The 12,747-nt window shown below is 28.1% G+C and overlaps 1 protein-coding gene across 9 annotated transcripts in view; it reads left to right on the top strand.

Moving 5' to 3' along the window:
* Positions 1-12,747, top strand: part of LOC107452693 (eya transcriptional coactivator and phosphatase 2) — a 145,024-nt gene that overhangs the window by 39,517 nt on the left and 92,760 nt on the right. The window lies entirely within an intron of this gene.

Genomic DNA, 12,747 nt, shown 5'->3' with positions numbered 1-12,747 from the left:
GATATCATATTATTAAGATAGAAAACTTAAAAGTATTTAAAACGCATATAGATTTTTTACGAAAATTGTCCGCAAAAAAATGACAACTAATATATTTTACTTCGCGGGCCACAAAAAAAAGACTTCGCTGACCGAATGCGGCCAGTTGCTAACCACTGTTCTAAATATATGGATTCTGCACATTAAGGGCGGTCTTTTCAAAACATCTTTACAGTATATAAATTTTAAAAAAAACTCAAGCAGAATTTAGAGAAGTCAAAATGTACATGTTTTTAGCTGGCAAAATAGATTTTTATGAATGCATTTTTTTTTTTTTTTTTTTTATGTTTATAACAAATGCTTGAAAGCTTAATCAAGTAATTATTTAAAAAAATATATATAATTTTGTGTATTAAATACAAATAAAATAAACAGAATAATCGACGAATTTTTAGTCTTGCATTTAATTAAAAGAATAGGCAAAATATACAATACAAAATATACCCCTTTAACCAGAATAAATAATTTCGAAAATTTAAAAGATGAGAAAATTATGATAGTCCAATATATTATTATTTCTCTTTCGTAAATAACTCGTTAAATTCAAACAATGATTTGATATTGTTGGATTTATTTTTTCCCTCGGAGGCAAAGCCGGGAAAAAAGAGAATTAATGCGTTGAAAAAAAATTTGTTTGATTTTTTTTTTTTTTTGTAGTAATGAAGTTAATTATGGAAGGAAAAAAATGTTGAATTCAATTGGGAGAGAAACTTTTTTACTCAAATAAAGTTTTTGTTTTTATTGTAAGAAGAAAAAATTAAAAATGATTTAGAGTTATTTAACTGAATATTTTTACTTATGAAATTAAATATTTTTTTGCATCCTTAGTTTTTTATTTTCGTTGCTAATTATTTAAAAAAAATTCTGTTATTTTTTTAAAAGACTTTCTTCTGTGATGCATTACCGAATTTTTTTATGTTTCATTATTATATAGTTTTATTTTGTCTGTTTTATTTACAAATGACAAAAAAGATGTAATTAAAAAACAACAAAAAATAAAAATTAAAGATTTCAAGAAAAAAATAATTCTGAAATAAAGTACATGATTTAATAATACTTACTCATAAGGGAAAAGTTTGAGGAAAATCATATAAACTGTTTTTTTGCATTGAATATTTTTTACCCAATATCATTCATTTTTATTTCTTTCCTAATTTGTGCGCTATGAGATTAACTCAAATGTCGGTATAAGCTTTTCAAACGTTTTAAATGTTAAATGTTAAAAATTAAAAAATATAAAAAATTATTTATATTTTTTTATTAAACTCCTCGAAATATCGGTCCAAATTAAACTCCTCGAAAAATCGGTCCAATATTGAATCGCAATACAAGACAGTTCAAATATTACGTAAATATGATTTTGGCAATTTTGAACACCTCTTCCCCAGTAAAAATACGAAATCTACTTCAGTAAAACCAAACTCTTCTTGCTATTTTTTAAAAGTTCTTCTTTAAATACTATTCCTTAAAAAATACTACACTTTTACTGAAATCTTTTAATAATTTTAAGAGAAAATAAAAATAAAAATTGCTGCAGAGATACTTTTTTTTTTAAGTTGAGAAAGAAAAGGTTTAAAAATAGCAGTGGAAAAATAGTATCTCTTTAGAATTATAAATCTAAGAAACGATTCGATTCCGATATTTGAGTCCAAATTTAATATAATTAAAAGTTTATTCGAATTTTAATTATTTGAGGTTTACCAAAAAAATTTTTTCAATGTATTATATTTTTAAGATTGTTATTCTCTCTTTCAGAACAATGTAATTAAATAAAATGTGACAATTAATTATATGTTTTGATTGATTTAACAAGTTTATCAATAATATTGTAATTGTAATTCTATCAAATAATTGTATCACATAATATGAATGCTAATTTTGTGATGGGTAATAAATACATAAATAGTTTAATTTTCAAACAATTTTTTAAAAGAAATCATTGGTTGAAAAGGTAAATGATTATTATATCGCAATATAATAAACATAATTACTGCAATTTAGAGAAGAAAAAAATTTAAGTTTCTAAAAAGAGTCCTAATCAATTAGTTAAAATATATGAACTGTAGAAAGTTCCTTTCTGTAAACTTTTTAAATTTTTTCAGCGTGACGAACGAGATAACTCGTCTTTCAGAAATACTCTCCGTACTCTATAGTTTTATTAGTGAATATGGTTATTGATTGCAAGTGAAAATTATTTTATAAAGTAAAAGAAACAAGTTTTAAAGAAATTTTTTAACAATTTTTAAAAAAAAAATCATTGGTTGAAAAAGTTAATGATTATTATATCGCAATATAAAAAGCATAATTTTTTTTTCTTCTAAATTGCAGTAATTAAGTTTCTAAGAAAACTCCTAATCAATTAGTTAAAATATGTGAACTGTGGAAAGTTCCTTTCTGTAAGCTTTTTAAATTCTTTCAGCGTGACGAACGAGATAACTCGTCTTTCAGGAATACTCTCCGTACTCTATAGTTTTATTAGTGAATATGGTTATTGATTGCAAGTGAAAATTATTTTATAAAGTAAAAAAAACAAGTTTTAAAGAAATTTTTTAACTATTTTTTAAAAAAAATCATTGGTTGAAAAAGTAAATGATTATTATATTGCAAATAAAAAACATAATTGCTGCAATTTAGAAAAAAAATTGAGTTTCTAAGAAGAGTCCTAATCAATTAGTTAAAATATGTGAACTGTGGAAAGTTCCTTTCTGTAAGCATTTTAAATTCTTTCAGCGTGACGAGCGACATAACTCGTCTTTCAGGAATACTCTCCGTGCTCTATTGTTTTATTAGTGACTATAGTTATTGATTGCAAGTGAAAATTATTTTATAAAGTAAAAGAAACAATTTTTAAAGAAATCTGCTTTTTATTTCAATTTTAGTGCTGCAGTGGAATTCTAATGATTAATGTCCAATTAATTAATCTAATGATTAATTAAGCACGTCGGTGTCACGATGAAAGTACTTAACTAACTCTTTAACATAAATATAAAAAAAGTATCTAATTATATTTTATTGTTAATGTCGTGTTTTTTTCCGGGTCTTTCATAGTCTTGTAGTTAATATCTTTGAAGTTTTAAGTAAGTTTTTTATTAAATACTGTTTAAATCAATACATCTTACATTTTAATTAATCCATCTTACATTAGTTTTAATGAATACATCTTGAACATATAAGCAAGCAGGACCCTTATATGTTACACTCCCCGGAAACACAGATTTCGGGACAGATTAATGGAAGTCGAATGTTTTATCCCTTTGTCAAATCACGGAAAAAATACCACCGTAAAAATAATAGCCCGCAAGAAAAGAACAAAAAAAAAAAAAAAAAAAAAAAAAAAAAGCACCAGAAAAAAGCAGCTATTTAATGTAGATTTTTGATCTTAAGTAAGTTAAGGGATAATTGCGAGCAAAATTGAATATAGTAAACTATGGTTGCTTTTAAAAAGAGAACGCATATTCAAAGTGGTGCTAATTGTCACCTAAAAATCCCGGCTGTAAATAAGATAAATTTTTTATTTTAATTAATGTTAAGGTTTAACAAGTATTAATTTATAATTAAGAAGTAAACTTCAAAAAATTGCTTCAATCACAAGTGTATTTTAGATATTTGGCTTAGAAAAAAAAAAAATTATTACTTAAGTCGAATTTTATTTTTATTTTATAAGCTATACCTTGCAAATTATATTAAGTGTCAACTGAGAAGCATTTTGGAAATATTTATATTAAAAATACAACAAAAGTAATAAAATTCCACAGGTAATTATTATTTTGTGTTATAATTATTAAAATGGTTAAAACATTAGTTTCTTGCAAATGTAAAATTGTACAAGCATTAATTGGAACTATTTATGAAAGTAAGCAAAAAAATATCAGAAAAATTCTATACTTAAGCAAAATTAATCTAATTTAGTACTGTTTACGTTAGGCAGTGATTTCCTGGTGCTTTTTATCCTGTTACTCTTTTTTTCCGGTGCTCTTCTTTTCTGTCTTTGTCCCTTCCCGGAACAAAATTCCTTTTGATTTTGTTTTGTTCCGAAAGATTTTATCGTGATCCGTGAACTTTTTTTTTTCTATTCTATTGCTTTCCTAAACTATTAATTTCATTCTATTGCTTTCATAAACTACAAATTTCTAATAACCGTTACTGACAACGATACTAACTTGGTTTGGAGGTCGACCCCTCTGTACGCCACTCCCGGAACAGGTCAGGCCAGGTGACGCTAATGACGCTTAACCAATTGACATCAATTAAAACTCATGAAGGTGGGAAAAAATTGCTGAGAAAGACGTAAACATATGACACTTTTAAAAGCTCCCTTCTTTTCGCAGCGCGAGGTCGCCAGGGTCAACAACTAGCCATTGATTTCATGATTTCCAAAGGATCATGCCATACCCAGAGAAGACCCAATTCAATTCCCACAAAATGTGGAGAAATCGTTATCACAGAGAGGGGTCAAAACTAATCAGAAGTCGTTATAAAAGGATTTTCACAAGAACATCTACTCGTACATCCCTAATCCAAATGTTCCAGCTCTGTCACCGGATGTTTTGAGGTATTGTTCCTGAATAGAAAAATAGAATTCGAAAAAAAGAATTCTTTCTTTTTTTCTTCCTCTTTGTGTTGAGTGACTAGCCACCTCATTAACTAACTAGCAGTTCATTAATTTAGAGACACGCCTCCACCGTCTTATCCCCCTTGACCTTGAACGGCGCCGAGGAGGGCCCCGCAGTCATCACTGTCCTATGCACATTGGGCAACCCCTCCACAGCTTCTTCATTCGAAAATGTCACAGCACACAAAAAATAATGGGCTGTTCGCAAAATAAACGTTAGTAGATGATTCCTGTTAAATAAATCGAATTGGTATGTTTTCAAAATAGTTCCTAATTATAGATTTTTGTTTACCACTTTACACTGTTGGAAATCTTGAACGATAATTTCTTTCAAATTTTCTGTAATCTTAACATGGTTTTAAGTTTAGCCAAATAAACATACTTCTTAAACTGGAAACCTCAACACTATGGTTCGAAGTCAACTAAAATGTGGATCAGTTTAAAACCTCACTGGAGTTGCAACGAATTTGTACCAAATCCTGTTTCAAGCTACCGATACTATGGTTAAATTTTGAATCCATTTTGCTGAAAGTGCCATGAAGACGAATTACAAAGTTTTTTTTACCGAAACTTAGCAATTTCGAACACCTAAACCATTTCAGAAGATTAAGGGTCCCCCGAATTCAGTAATAGAAAAATACGTGTCTTTTGGAAATTATTAATGATTCAGTTGAGTGCTTAGATGTGTGGGAACCTGTTCATCCGAAGCCTATTGCAGAGTCGAGATATGAACCTGGTTTCTGTGAGAGAAACATGCCTGCAGTAGTAATATATATATATGAATAACAATGCAATGACATAATGCATTATCATGAAACAATAATGATTTCAAAACCCCAATTTTCTAAAAAAAAATAAATTAGGATGTATCATTATTGATTTATCATCACTGATTGTCCTGAAATAATAGTATAGCACCACTAATTATCATATAGTGATATGTAATCAATAATTATCATTAAAAATATGAATAAATAGATAAATAATATCATATAGTGATATATCATCAATAATTATCATCAAATCATCTTCAACTATCATAAAATTATATCATATCATAATCAATTAAGGTTAATTATCAGTAAAATTGATCGGATTACTTCACAAAAATAATCATTTTGCTTATTCACCAGAATTCTTATTATTATATTTATTGCAATTTGTTTTGAAAATGTCATTTAGTCTTTAAGCTTTATGCCAGAAGTTTGTCCATTATTCTTACAATTTATGTACTCGCACCTGATTTTTTCTCTTAGAACTGTTGGAAGCAATAGTACTCTAATCGAAATAAAAATTCGCTTTTATTGATGCATAAACAATTTATTAATTATTAGAAAGGAACTTATCCACTAAAGAAACCTACTGATAAGTTATCTTAATAATTGCTAGGGCCCAAGTGGATTCGGTCATTAAATTCATTTAATTTTCTAAACCGAACGTCACACAACCTCTTCAAAATTTAAATCACCATTTCCATGTTTCAATTTTGTATTTCATGTGCTACCCCTATTTCCACCTTTATTCTAAACTTATTTTTTCAGTTTAATTTCTTTTCTTTCTTTTTTTTTTTACTTTGTTTTCTAAATAATTAGAAACTTGCAAATGTCATCATCATAAGTAAATCGGGTCGTTTCAGAAGCCAATCAAATTCGGTACACACGCGTGACGTCGTTCACAGGTATCCATTAAATCACATGGTTAGGTATAATCACTTAACTTCTTCTCGAGTTGCGACTTGAAAGTTCCCGATTTCGCTGACAAAAACATAATTCGCTGTAAGAATATGGAGAACAAAAGCAACTGCTTTAAATTTTGCCTGTGAAACAAACAATTGCCTGTGTTGTTTTATCAAGGACATTTTTAAACATAATGCAGGCAATTGTTGGAATTGACATCCTTATGTTATATAGCAGACGATGTGCTAAAACGCCGATGTCGTAGTATCTTAATGATTATCCAACCGAAATTTAAATGTATAGTAATTTTTACCCTTTCCCTAAGTTTTTTAAGCTCATTAAAAAAAAAGTAAAGTATGAAGCATGGTCTGAGCCAGAATTGTTTCTTCAAGGAAGACCACAAGTTGGGGGTGGATAAGAAGGGGAGGAAGTAAGTGACATTTCCACCCTACATGTCACCAAGCTGACTACGTAGAGCGGGGTGGACCTATAGCTAGTGTTATAAAAACTGCTCCAGATGCCAAAAAGCAGGTGGCCCGTGGAAAAGCTAAAAGAACTCAGTAGACACAGAACTGTCATAGACGTCCAGATGACTTTGTTGTATTATTCGCTGTTGCACAAGTTGCTCTTTCATTTGCACTCTTCTTCGCTTGTTGCCATTTCGGGGAATAATTTTAATGACACCAAAAGCTGAATCATTTATTCTTTTTTTAAATACCTTACTTTCACCGAGAAGGGCAGATCAGCGAGAATTAAAATGAAAAGAAGCATACGATGGTTAGATTGTTTGGAGATTTATTAAATTACTCTGTCGTTGTCTGTTCTTATATTTTTTGTTCCATTTACAGCAACAGAACAGATTTACAGTTTAGAACAAGTTAATTATGTTCCATTTACAAATTCATTGTTTAGAACAAGTTAATTATTTTACCATATTTATACTAAGTAAACACCATGGATTTTACCAATTTTTTTTCCTAAAAAAATCTTTTCTTATTGACTTACTAGACTTATAGTTGCCGTTTATTTAACGAATAAAAATAAAGTATAACTCGGTTTCTTTTTATTTTTTAGTACCAGTTAAAATGAACAATTGCTCTAAATTAGAGCAAAGGTATTATGCTTATGTTCTTCAAATAGAGAAAAAATGTAAGCACAGCACTTCATAATGGCTACTTAACTTACAGTATTTTCTAAGTTCTGTACTCACAGAAATGCTGTCAGAGAAAGAGCATCTTAAAGCGACTCGTTTTTCGAAAACAGCAGCATATACTTAGTATTTAATTCATATGCATGTTCCAAATTTTATTAAGAGATTTATGAACTGTGATCGTTAATGCAATGACTATATTTTTCCAGCACCGTCATTAAGGATTTAGGAAACTGAGCTTTTGCCCACAGCATTTCTTTGACAATAAGGCCTTGCGGTAGCGATATTCGAAAAGAAAATATTTATTTTACTATTATTATTTTTTTTACATTTAATATTTAATTTTACATAAAATTTGGAAACCTTGTTTTCAATTTCATATTGTAGATGAAATAGAGAGGAATGCAGTAGCAGAAATAACATGCTCTTAAGATAAAACATGGTATAAATCAAAATTTTAGAACTATAACGTAAGGTTTAGTTACACATCTTAGAGGATTATTTAAGCAAGGCCTCACTTCTTAAGGCTAATAATGTTGTCTACAAACGATAAGAAAATTAAACGGTGGCAAAAAATGCCAGAAAAAAAATATGTTGCTCGCTTCTGGAGGTGAAATTCGAAAAAGACAAAAAAATATTTATTTTAATTATATCGACGAAAAAATGGAGTCTTAACTTATCCATATTCCTAGAGTCATAGCAGAAAGAAATAATTTAAAAGGCTCCGTGAAATATTTCAACATAGGAAGACCATTTCTCCAACCAGGTCTGGAGGAAGTTCTGAATAGTTTCGAGACTATTTTTTTCTCCTCATTTGGAAGAACGATGAGCAAAAATTAAAATTATTTAAAGTAAAAATGAATATTTGCCACAAATTATAATGAAATGGTTAAAAAGAGATTTAGAATGATGCACATGATGTTGCAAAGCTATGAGTAATCACATGATTATATTCAACTGATTGAATACGATTTGCATGATTTTTTTTCCCCGCAGTTATGTTGAAATTTTTTTTTCGCCTTATTTTAATTTTTAATTCTTGAATACATGCGCAAAAATTAAAGCATTTATTATACAGTTTTTCCGGCAAAACTGATTAAAGAATTATTTCTTTTTGAAATATTTGAATTAAGTTCTTAATTTTCCAATTTAGTCTTTTTCTGCATCATCTGGCTTCGACAAATTCCCAATGTATTAACATAATTTATTGCTATAACAACGATAATACATATTTAGACTAGACTATTCTATTAAATTATGTCGAACAGCTACTAATAAGAGCATAAAAATTGTATACAGCATAAAGACTACACAGAGCATAAAAACTACGCATAAGAGCACCAAAAAAGTTTCTCAATTTTTTTCACAACAAATGTCTTTACTAGCTTTTCATTTCTTTTTCTATACCCTTATTAAGCCTTATAACACCAAGCGATAGAAATAGATTCGATTCAATGCATTTTGTTGCTTCCAAACACTTTTTAAAAACTTTTTCAATTAAATTTCTTATAAAGAAATAATGTAGATTTTTCTATTTCTTTTATTCCTTACACTTTTTACTAACTCAAATAATACTAAAAACTTGATTCTTTTTTCCCATTTAAAACTGATTCTCTCATTATGTGTAAAAGAGAACTTAACAGTTAACTTAAGGAAAACTTATAAAAAACTAAAAACTTAAACTGCAACTTTTATTTTAAAATCAGTTGTTTCAGCATTCTGCTGTTGAAAATGCATATCAGTTATTAGTAGAACAATGATATATGTATTTTAGCTTTTAGACTAGGTATGCATATAATGTGGCAATTGTATTTCTTAAAACTCCTTCACTAAAGATAAACACTTAAAAACATTCTCAACAAGAACATGACATGCATTTATGATTTATGCTTATTATTTCTTTTCAATACAAGCAAAAAAGTTAACTTTGATTCATGATAAGAGGCTCTTTGTATCACTTGCAATTTTTTTTCTTTCTCTTAACAACTTCTCGCTTGCGATTTTATAATTAACTTTACATCGAAAATGAAAGAGTTGCATTGGTTAGATATTTTATTTTTATTTTTTAAATATCTTTTAATACAGTAATACGTCATAAAAACATCAACCAATCAAATGTGGAAGAGCAATTGCTGCAACGAGCGAATAAAAGAGTTGTAAGGTCAGATGTTCCCAATTGCGTAGCACAGTTAAAGTTGAGGCAATTAAGAAGAGCTTTAGTAAAGATCGTAGCCAAGACAGTTAATATTTTTTTTCTTCTGTAGTCCTTTTTTTTAAAATTTTTCTAGGAGATATTTTTTTATAACAGCTGGGAATTTTGTTTTCATTAGTTAGACAATTTATGAATTGTATTTGGTAAAAAAGCGTAGGACCATTAATTGTAGTCTGGAATTAAAAAGACGGCAGACAGTCTGCCTTACGGATTCTAAAAGTGTTTTTATTTCCATGTCTTTTATTATTAATTATTTCAAATTTCTGTGAGAAAGTACAAAGATTATGGTTGCTATCCTTATACTCTTCTTTTTTATATCTTTTCGGCACAAAAATGAATTGTCGATTAATCTCAAATTAATAGTGAAGTGCTTCTATTTTCTTGTCTTGTTTACTATTCAAAAAATATCTTAGAGAATATATAAAGACTATGATGACTATTGTCTCCCCCCCCCCTTCCCGTCTATGGCATCCTAATATTTGTGCACAAAAATGAATTGATGCGATTTGTCTCAAATTAACTCATTCTAATTTCATTTTGAATTCTAATTTCAAATTATTTTTTATTTTCCTCTCCCTTTCAAAACATTATTTTGACTATACTATACCTGAATATCTTTAAGAGTGTACAAGGATAATATTCGTTATCTTTTCACCCTTCCTTCACATGTCATCTTAATTTTTGGGCACACTAATGAATTGTCGATTAAACTCAAAAGTAATATTAAAGTGCTTTGATTTTCATGTCTTTTATAAATTTCAAATATTCGCAAATGTGTATGAATATTATAATTGCTGTCCTTTCTGCCTTTCTGTATCACCTTAATTTTAGTTACAAAAATGGAATTGTCGATTAAACTCAAATTAATATTAAAGTGCTTTTATTTTCATACCTTTTACTGCTTATAAATATTCATGTGAAAGTACAAAGATTACACCAGCAATTCTTTCTATACAATCTTAAATTTTAGGTACACAAAAGAATTGATGCAATTAGAATCAAATTAGTAAAGAAATCTCATATTTATATCTGTTATATTGGTGATAACTCTAATTATCGGCAAAGTTACGGTGATTAACCTTCAACTCTTTATCTTAGCATACCTTAAATTTTCGGGCACAAAAATGAATTGAGACTGAGAACTGTAAACTGAGAGGCATCGTTTCATAAAAAAGCTAGCAATTTAGAAAATTTAGATACTTTGAATATAATAATCTGTTGGCTGAAACTAAACAACTGGCATTGGCCTGATTGCAAGAAAACAGTTTGCTAAGAGTCCTAACAAAAACAATGAACTGATAGGAACTAAATTAATTGAATGAATTTGAAAATTAGTCTGACAACCTTCCGATGGTGTATGTATATCTAAACCTTTAAGGAAAAGATTGTACATACGATTGTACTTTCTATAAAATGTAGAGAGTTTACTTTGAATGGTAGTAGTTTTTCATCGAAATCAGCTTCAATTGACATAGTTAGGTTAAAATGTTTCAATTAGTGGTTAAAAAAAAATTTCAAAATTCCGGAGAATATGGTAGAGAAAGTGGGATTGAAAAGATGCTTTACTTGCTCAGTTTTTTTCCTGATTGTATCGCAGAGAAAAATAAGACTTATTTTACTTTCCTGTGACGGTAATAATTGCGGATGCTTTAATTTCAGCGAACAATAGATTTAACGTTTCTCGTTTCACTAATGATAATTCTTAAGATAACAATTTTCGATGCACGATTTCAACTTGTTAATAAAAAACTCTAGCCTATTTCTTCCTATTCCTATAAAGCTGTTATTAATAAATGTATAAATAATTAAAAGCTTCCGAGTGATACTTTTTTGGGGAAAAATATATCCTACATTACTTTTATACGAAGAGAGCGTTTTAGGTTGATATCAAAGCAATCTTTGGCCAATCATGAAAACTATCATCTTAATAAAAAATGCTAATTTTTTTTTAGAAAATTAACAATATATTTCTTACAATAAGATAATAAACACGTTAAGCACATACCTTGTTTTAATAAGTATACCAAATGTAATATATTCCAATAATGATTGACATATCCTTCGACTAGATGAAAGCAATGTCTTTTGGCGATTTGATGTTAAAATTTTCTGGGGAAAAAAAACTTTGATTAATTTCGACATATTGAGAGAATCAATAAAAAATAAAAGATTTTCAAGATTGCTATATTAAACCATTTTTTTATTTCATTAATGCTAAATAAAATTAATTGGAGAGCATGGCCTAATTAATAGCTAAAACTCGAGTAATAATAATTAAATAATAAATCTATGAGGAATTTAACATGCAAATACAAATGTCGATTGAAATAATTTGGAGGGAGAAATAGTGTCTAAAAATTAAGTTAAACTTCTACAAAAGCGTAATTTTTGTGGTTGGAAATTTATAAACACCATAAAAAAGAGTTACAGCCACTTATTGTACGCTATTAATGACGAAATTAATGTATCAGGTTAGAGAACTAATTTTTAAATGAATAAACAATTCAATTATTCATTATTCAATAAACAATTCAATTTAGAGTCAAAAACTAAAATTTAAATTAAATTACTCGATTTAGTATTCTGATTGATTTTAAAGTGCACGTGATTCAACAAAATAAGTAACTTATTTTCACTGTAACACAATTTGAATCAAATATATTTGTAAATCAATGAGTAGTAGGTGATTAAACATATTTGTTTAATTTTATTTTGTTTGACTATTTTAAACAATCATTGTAAGCTAATATGTTTTTTCATTTCAACACTGTTTAATTTTTTTTTATCGTAACTCAAGAAGCCTAAACGTTCGTAGATCTGCATAGAAAAGCATTTTTATTTTTATCGTATACAAACATGCTTAATTTGACTACAGTTATAAAACCTAACTGTCACACACTTTTAATTGCACAAGTTATTGTGAAAATATGCTACGTAATTTTTTTAAAATTATACGTTGTTCAAGAAACCTTAAAGAAGTTTCAGTAAATGTGCTGAATGGTAATTTACAAATAACCACAAAAAAAAACTTAATGCTTATTTGTTATTATAATTATTA

Source organism: Parasteatoda tepidariorum, chromosome 5 (assembly GCF_043381705.1).
Source record: "Parasteatoda tepidariorum isolate YZ-2023 chromosome 5, CAS_Ptep_4.0, whole genome shotgun sequence".
NCBI lineage: Eukaryota > Metazoa > Arthropoda > Arachnida > Araneae > Theridiidae > Parasteatoda > Parasteatoda tepidariorum.
This window is presented reverse-complemented; position numbering and strand designations above follow the sequence as displayed.